A 10,019-nucleotide genomic window follows, 5' to 3' on the forward strand; every position below is an offset into this window, starting at 1 on the left:
CTAATCGAGAACTTGTATACCTATTTTCATACTTTTAAATCCAGAAATGAGAAAAAATCCGTATTATCTTTACCCCCCATTTTATCCCTTTAAGGGGTAATTTTATCCATTTCACTTACACAGATAATTTTTCATGGTAATCGAGAACTTATATACCTATTTTCATACCTCTAAGGCCAGAAATTAGAAAAACTCCATACACACTACCCCCCATTTTACCCTTTTAGTGGGGAATTTTATCCATTTCACCTAGACAGATAATTATTAATTGTAATCGAGAACTTACACACCTATTTTCATACTTGTAACTCCAGAAATGAGAAAAATCAATATAAACTTCACCCCCTTAGGGGATGAATTTCTAAAAATCCTTTCTTAGTGCTCACTTACATCATAAAAAGTACCTACCTATTTCAAGTTTCTAGGCCCAGCGGTTTGGGCTGTGCGTTGATGTATAAGTCAGTATATCTATATATAGACTAGCCGTTACCCGCGACTCCGTCCGCGCAGAATTCGTTTATCGCTATCCCGCGGGAACTATGCAAAGTAAATTGACAAGTAAGTGTAAATGACAGCCGACAGATACGAGTAAGTACTTTGATTGATTAAATTACTTGTCAATTTACTTTACACACTGTATAAAATCAACTATAATAATGTAAACCGGTCAAGCGTGAGCTGGTCATAGGGAAATAATTAAAACTTTTTTAATTATCTGTTTATAAATGTACCTACCTATTTAAAAAGATGTAAGTAAGAAACCCTCGTGTGCGAGTCAGACTAGCATTTCGCAGGTTTTTTTCTTTATACTAAGTTTAGTATAAAGCAGTTGCCGTCTTTGTAATTTGGATATATTTTATTTAACTTAATAATTACAAATACAAATAAATTTATACCTATAAGTAGGTAGTTATGTAAATCACAAGAATTTAAAGGCTTGATCTTAATTTTAAGTTTTTTTCGACTATGCCGTCTCAGTTATTGAAGGCAGAGGAAAGAAAATCGTTAAATACTGTTGTATTGAATGAGATTGAAGATGCAATGATTTACGCCAAGCAATGAGGGTGACACTTGTACTAGTTCGTGATAAGTGAAGCGATAACGTTATTGTGTTGTGTTCCAAAGGGCAAGGTACGAAGAATTCACTATCGAATCGAAGTGAAGGGTCAAATCAATACGTCAGTACTCATTAACTCATTACTTGAGTGAGGCACAATACTATTGGACATAAGTAGTAAGTGGTTAGGTATTGTAAATACTTTGGTTGAGAGAGAAATATTTACGAGAAATGCGTCAAGTGTTGACGCCAGAGTTCTGATAAATCATGTTGATAACACAAAATGGGTTTTATACGGTTTTCTTTGTTTTATCAATAATAAAGCTCTTTAATGACATGTTCGGAACCAATCGGATACCCTTGAAGTGATGACCTCACTTTTACGATCATAAGGGTACCTACTTACAACTGTAATAAATAATGCACCAAGTGCTTAAGTAAGTCGATAATGTGTCATTACTTCTCATTCCGCTGATAATGAAGATACGTTATTTAACTAGAAAATTATACCTATTAATTAAGCTCGAATGTTATCAATTCTGTGCGTAATATGCGACCGTCAGTGTGTAATAACGTATAATACATCGTGCCCACATTGTGGCCTTGAGCGTATCCGGCGTCCGCCGTCCGGCACTCTGCAGACGTTGACTCTGCCGCCTCATGGCTCATGCCATGAATGAACGTACGGAATTGGGCGAATGAATGTCGGAATCAAACCAATTAACACGTGGAATCGCGATCGCATGTCACGTAAACAGGAAGCAACGTACTCTGGCACGTATGTGGGTCATTGGCCGCTGATTCTAGGTGTGTTTATTGCGCAGAAATATGTCAAGTTTCCCACCAAACGTTTAGTAGGCGAGCGTGCGTCAGCGGGTATTCGCGTCGCGCGCGCCGCGGCCGCGGCGGCACTTGCAAGTTCGCTCAAACAAAATGAGAAAAGCATGAGAGGGCTATCGGGCGGCGCATCAGAAATAGAAGCTGCCTGCTCGGTGCAGACGTGCACCAGACAGAGACATTACAAGTGTCAGCATTTATTAGTCCTCGTACATCTGCCTGCCTATTTTTACCGAAGACCATTAATTTCGGACAGGACAAGATGAAGAAAAATATCTGAAATTACCTACGCTACTTATATTTAAAACATCTTGTCGAAACAACAAGTCTTGTTGAACAATAGAGTTTTGGTCCTTTTATCTTCCGATGATAGTCATCCGTATAATACTTCCATCTTTTCCACACCCATGTCGTACGCGAATTTATTATATTATAAGTACACTAAAAGTTGGGTCATTATTCGAGCATTTATTCTGTATTGTATGTAAAGTATCATTTTCGTGGCCACATTTTTTTTGACATGGTAGAAGATTTTTTACAGTTTCCAGGTTATCTAGTAGAAGTATATATATATGACGTCTCAAAAATAAGCGAAAATGTCATCAAATTCTACAGTCCATTCATAAAAAAATATGACCACGAAAATGAGGTGGTTGAAACGCGCGTATTAATGACCCAGTCACAACAAAAATAAATCTAGAGACTGACGAATCGACGACGACGACGAGTTTGAATCTTTGAGTACCGAGTACCGACGCGAACCCAAAGTATCTGCTTCTAACGTCCTATGACATCCAGCTTGTTTATGTGATGACGCATCGCGTTATGCTAAATAGGCTACTGTGCCTACTCCAGCTGAAGTAATATTATATGTCAGTTATGCAAATAGCATGTTAGTAAACATTACGATTACGTAGTCTTTGATATCGGATACACGCGACTTGTAGATTTTTATAAGTAATTTAAAAAACTTCTTACTTTCAATTTCTTGAATAATGTCAACTTGTGGCACGGATTACTATCGAGTGTGCATTTAAGACCCGACGTGAAGCGGAGGGCTGTTAACTACTCTAGTATAGTAATATACGTAACTTACCCTTGAGTCATATACTGAGTTTTACTATGCTATATATAAGTACCTCTACTACTTATGTCACTAAGCCAAATCATGAAATGGCGCCTTTTCACGATATACCTAGGAATTTCGTAATCTGAAAGATTTTAGCATCGGCCGCCGCGCGACATACCTATACAATAAAAACCCCATATACGAGTAATAACTTAACTAGGTATATTATAAAATTTAAATTTCACGCTACTTCACAGTTTCCAAACCAAGCTATATCGGGAATATGAATCGACTTGATTGGGGTTCTTCAAATCTTGTAGGTTTCCTAGTAGGTCGAAACTTTTTATCAATTTTAAATGTATGGGATGAATGACATTAGTAGCATATAGGTTCCACCCTGGTACGTGATTCAGTTTCCTCTGCTGTACGGTCGAGAAAACGTTTCTGACAGATTTAGGGCTAGCTCTAATCTGACACATGATTCTAACTGTCCTAATTTTCTAAGTTGTATGAGTACTCACTCAACCTTATCAAAAACCTGAAAATAGGGAGTGAATGAAACCGTAGCATCATGCTGTGTGACCCTTGTTTGTGCTTTTTTAACCGACTTCAAAAAAGGAGGAGGTTCTATGTTCCAATGTTTGTATTTTTTTATGTATGTTCACTGATTACTAAGTCAATTGTGGAGCGATTTTCAATTTTTTTTTTATTCGAAAGAGTACTCTTCTGAGGTGGTCCCATTGTCACCAAGTTAAGATCTGATGATGGGATCCTAGGGAAATCGAGGGCAAACCTCAAATTTTATAGGCACACCTATGGTGATTTTGGCATTTTTAGCATCAAGATGAGCATTTACATTCAGAAAGTATCATTTGGGAACCTGGACCTGATGAAGAAGACCGTGATGACCAATAGAACTCATCAAAGCTAAGTAATGTTCGCTCGTCTATAAACGATCATGATTAATAAACCTAGATAAACGACTAAGAAGAAGCTTTAAGTTAATGATTCTTTCGAACTAATCTGATGCTGAAGCCGGAAGGTAGGCAACGGAACTCTGTTATAAAACAAAGCAACTAAGTCGTGTTTGGGCTTAATGGAATCGTTGTGAGATGTTCTTTGGCTACGAATCACTAAAAAGTGAGAAATAAAGAAAAATTTTAACAAAAAAGTAAAACCGACTAAGTACATAAAAATAAAAATAACAAAAAATGGAACCGACTACAAAACCCTTGAAAATATTTTTCTAGGTACGTACTAGCCCGAAGTCGGTGACTAGCCAGCAGGAGTGGGACAATCTGTTGCCATCAAGAGACCCACTTGCTCGTTTGCCATCCAGTCGAATAAAAAAAATGACTAAAATTATTGCAAAACAATTTGATATAAATTTAAAATATAAAAATAACGAAGTTGCTACAACGGACAGGCTAAGGTGCAGCCAGTTACATATATTTTATATGGTTTTTATACAGAATAAAAAAAATCCGAACATAATCCATAGCCTGCACACATAAGTAACACGTATTTTTGACATCGTTATAGGCAAGTAAACGTTAATCAAAAACAAAATTTAGCTTAGACAAATTTTAACATTATCATATTTCTCACTTGTTTACTGTTGTTTACCTACCTTCCCTTTACGTTTGCCATACTTTTTACTAAAGTATGAATACGTTTAAAGTTTACTATTTCTCTAATTTTGTATGGTAATTAATAAGTACCCAGTCGAAGAAAAAGTATAGTATGCAAAGTTGTATGAGTACCTACGTCAAAAAAAGCTCGTGGCGTCTTTTTCTTACGATGTGAGCTTTAGCGAACTCACGCCACTCACCTTTTTTGAGCCCTGTTGTACAATTGTTGCATAAAATACTATTATAAGTATGTGGGGAGGACAGCAGCGCTCTCTATTGCAAGCTATGAACTCCTCTTTCCAGCAATGCGGAGTAAAAGGCGGGTAATTCACCACAATATTTTCACAAGAAGATTTCATATAATATGAAGGTTTTATCCTAACCCATGACCACGACCACTCGCTCAAGAATGTAGCTAACTTAGAAGAAGAAAGAAAAAACAATTCTTTAATTTCGCGAAAAAGTTAATTATCAGATATTACTTCATACCAATGAGCTGAGTCGTCTGCCGAAGTTAACGGATATAAAAAACACGGTGTAGAATAGAGAGTTATATTTAAAAAACTGAACGACCGATTTTCCCTTGAAGATATTTTACGATCTCTACCTGTACGAACAGAAAACTTTACAAAACTTTCACCACTGCTATTACTTCGCAAAATGATTTAAACCCCATTTCCATCTGGACGGACATGTTTATAATGTGGGTAGGTTTAGCACAGTGATTCCCAAAGTGGTCCAGGTGGACCCCCAGGGGTCCACGGGAGACTTGCTGGGGGTCTACGTAGGCGTGAACAAAAAATGGGGGTCCATAAGATGTTAATGGGGGTCCACGAAAATTTATCTGCTTTTGATAGTAAAGAGCAAAAATGTAAGCATAGTTTTTATAAGGGCCTACCTACATTGTTTTAAGTACCTAACTAAGCAGATAATATTTTAATAAGGCAAGCGACTGGACAGAACTCAGAAGCGACACAATTTTTATTTTTTGGCGACTAAGAATGTGGTAGAAATGTAGCAGCAGGGGGTCCACCGAAACCAGTAAAATTTTGAAAGTGGTCCACGAGAAAAATAAGTGGGAACTACTGGTTTAGCACATACAATTTAAACGAAAAAATAACAGTTGTACAGTTATTATAATCGATCGCTCTAAGCATTATGCTTTGTTTGCTTTGCTTTGTATATGGACTTATAAACAATGCTGTAGCTATTTTTATGAGGTCTTTAAGGTTATGGACTATTGATGGGCAGGGCCAGTGTTGCTGGGGTTATTATGAAAAAGTGTTTATTTAAGTGAAGTGAATTGTGATTAAACGACTATTTTAAATTCCAGTGAAAAATGGGTTTACGTTGTCTATTTCAGAATTATATAATTATATTGCTCATCATGCACATTTGATAAGTTGATAAAAAGTAACTTCTTAATTAACATTAGGTACCAATTATTTTTTATGGAAACTTAAAATTGAAATTCAAAACTTCATTTGGCTATTGGTTACCGATTACAAACCACCACACGCATTTTTTATACTTATTAAAAAAATCAATCGCCTCCTTTTCTCTACTAAAACTTTTTTTAAAGTAGGTACGTGCTAGTTCTCTACAGGAAAACTCATACGAAGTCTTCATCATATATCCGTATGTATGGAGACACGAGACCCTCGGTGTGAGAGTCCGACTCGATTAATTAATTAGGATTAAGAATGTGAACTAAAACTAGAGCATCAATGGTAATAGCACTAATTACCGTAGTCAAAATTAAATTAAACGCGTTCGTTAGTAAAAAGAAATGACTCCGTAGCCATAGCTTTTTGTGTTTCTGGGCAAATTGGTTCAATTACTTTGATTGATGCGAAATACCTAGTTATTATATGTCGTACTTTTCATATCAATCGTCCTTAAAATATTATAATTTCATAGTTTTAAAATATTATGTATTTCTAGTATAATTAGTTAATTACTGAACACAAGTAAAATTAAAATTTTATGTAAATTTTAACATTTTAAATTACACATACACTTCTTAACTAAAATCAAGCATGCGATTCAAGTTCATCTAATGATGTACAAAGACTTTTAAATTTTTCTTCATGAATCTTTTGAAAAATTGAGAAATTGTAAGTCTGTACAGTTAAAAGTATATTTAGTCAAACCACGTATTGAATTTAACACACACCTGTTAATTTTCTGTTTGACAATCTACCGTCTCTTAACAGAAAGCACTAAACCACCATTCAAAATGCCACTGTAATCCAATTTAACACAAACTTTAAAACTTTGTTGCATTAAACAATCGCAAAATAAACGCGTAACTCGTATCGCAATGTTTAAAAACAAATCCGATAAAGGGGGCCTACGAAAAATTGCGCATTAGGTTATTTTATGTTAGGGCTTGCACTCACCCTATCGCGCGGGACCATGGCTGCGGTGATAGCGCACAGAGCAAGGAGAAGAGCGAACTCCCGCTTCATTGTCGAAGTGTTCTAGAAGATACTTCTGGTTGAACGTGAGAGGAGCGTGCCGCGCGGAGCCGGGACGTGTTGTGGTCGGCGCGCCGTGCTCGCCGGGTATATGTAGGCTGCCTCGGGAGGCCCGCGCACGCAACACATTTACCAGATTTTCCTAACTAAATCTACGCCTCTCGCTACTACGCTAGGGGATCCACGCTGTCCGTGCGCTCTGAAACTAACGTGAAAATTTCCGCCGCTTGTGCATTCCACAAACATTAAGTACAAAAGTACCTACTTAGTTTTTAAAATTTTGACAGTGAGTTAGATCTAGCAAATTTGATCTAGTGGTCGAATTGACTTGAAATTTTGTATAGGTACATAATTATGCTGGTTGAATGACAAGGTAAGTAGGTATGTACAGTTAGGTAACTAAAGTATGATAAGTCATTATTTATTTTTATTGGCCGTATGCTCAACGAAATCTATGTTTTTTTCAATGGTGTAGTGTTTAATTGATTCTCAAATACAGTCAGCAATAAAACTAACTACTTAACAATATTTTCTAGGCTTAATTATTTACTAAAATTAAATAGGTACTTAATACTTAAGAATAAGAAATGGGCCAAGTAGGTACGATGCGGAGAGGTTTTGACTAATTTTTGTTTTCTTTATTTAGTTTCGTATTATTTTATTAGAAATTATTATTCGCAACCATGTGCGGAATTACATTTGAAATTTACCACGAGCTTTACGGTGAAGGAAAACATCGTGAGGAAACCTGCACAACAAACCTGCGAAGCAATTCAACGGTGTGTGCGAAGTTCCCAATCCGCACTGGGCCCGCGTGGGAACTACTGCCCAAGCCCTCTCATTCCGAGAGGAGGCCTGTGCCCTGCAGTGGGACGTATATAGGCTGGGATGATGATGATTATTCGCAACATAATGCTAAGTCGCAAGGTTTCCATCACACAAATAGTACATCATCAAAATCCTCATAGTACCATCTAGCTATTTAGATGCTAGCCAGTGAAAAGCTCCTAAATGCTTTGATACTTATATCACTTGCCGTAATAAAGTGCTCGGTTGCTTAATGCGTTAAACGCAATGCGTTTGACGCACATCAATTTAGTATCAGATAATGCATGCGCTTGCCGCTGCGCCCACCACCGCCCAAGACATGTTTGATAATTAGATTACTTATCTGATGCTAATTGTTGTGCGTCAAACGCATTGCGTTTAACGCAGCGTTTATCGCATAAAACAACCGAGCGCTTAAAGGACGCCGGTTTGTTTGTTATATTATTTGTATAAAAATAAATTGTTAATAAGTAGGTAGGTATGAAATAACCTTGGACCAAAGAAGTAATCAACAGGGCAGGGAACCAACGGGCAGAAACGGAAAAAGGACAAGTCTATTGCCAAAAACTCTGAAGCAGATAAACAAACGAAACTATACATTTGCTTAAAATAAAAAAAAACCGTGTCAGGTCACGCACAGAGTAGGGTTCCGAACTGATATGCAGCAAAAAATGTTTAATTTTTAATACTTACGTACTTACTAAGTACTTACTTTGTAGTTTTTTTCACCTATATCAAACTTCTTTTCACATACTTGCAGATATTTTTTGATAGTTATACACACGACAATCGGGGGTAGATGAGATTTTTTTTTACTTTATCTTACCACCTTTCTGGTGTAATTCTAAGCGTAGTTAAATTACATTACAGTTTTCACCCAGCGAAAGGACGAATGGCGAAACTTTTTAAGGATACCTACCGTATTTGCCACTTTGTCTACGTAACCCTAAAAACTATGAGATATATTTGGATCCGGATACTTATTTGTTTGTACACACATGCAACATAGATGTACCCAAATAACATACGTGTTTTTATTGGAAATAGATTATGGTAACCCTTGCTACTACATGCTTCATGAATGGGAATGACTGCACTCTGATCTACATATTGTATAGATGGTTAATACATGTTACGATATGAGTAAACTGTTATTGTACCTATATCACGCCATACGATATGGACCTACGAGAGGGACGAGCCCCTTAATATCGTTTTGATAAGTAGAATACGGAATATGTTGAAATGTTTATTTGGAAAAACACGAGTTTCTCTGCAAAATGAGCACGGATGATCGCGGGATCAATGAACTCCTAGTTATTTGTGCTATTTATCTATTCGTTGCTCATTAGATTACAATTATGTAATGAAGTTTTCCTTTGAAAATAAGGATAGTTTCTTTCGGTCCATTTTTTTATTCACCAAAATAATTTACATTTGTTATAAATATGAATCAGAGCGGATTTAGGGAGGCGGTTTATGAAATCACACCCGTGAAATATGTATATGTGTCCATAAAAGTGGTTTAATATCAACAGCTAATAATATTTTTTTTTACTGTTGGAAATAATTAATTACGAGTAGGCCCGTGTACGTGTTCCACTCGTAGTTCGAATTACTTAATCACTTATGTTTTTTTTCTTTTGAGAGGGGTATTTTCACAGATGTCATATCAAAAATTGACCTCCATAAGAGGTTTGCAGTGCTTTTTTTTTATTAGACTGATTTCGATACAGAAATACATTTCCGAAATATTACCAAAGCACCAAAAAATAACATTTTCTTGGTGCTTCCAAAACTAGATACTTACTTACTAGGTAAGTAGTTGTTCTGTACTGTACTAGTAGTTACAGTGGCGGAATGAAAAGGTTGACCAGTTTTCAAATAAATTCGTTTACACGTTGCAAATGTTACCTTGGATATTAATAATGTATTTAAAAGGAAACTAATCACAGATAGGAAGCTTACAAGTCAACGAGTAGGTAATTCGTTTGAAACATAATTACCTAGTATGAAATCTCAAACTGATTTTTCCCTTTCTAAAATGTTAAGAGCTAGTGGTATTTTATGATGACGACAGTACCTCATGGACTTCGACCCCCACAAACGCGTAGCGG

The sequence above is a fragment of the Choristoneura fumiferana genome, chromosome 17 (genome assembly GCF_025370935.1).
Source record: "Choristoneura fumiferana chromosome 17, NRCan_CFum_1, whole genome shotgun sequence".
NCBI lineage: Eukaryota > Metazoa > Arthropoda > Insecta > Lepidoptera > Tortricidae > Choristoneura > Choristoneura fumiferana.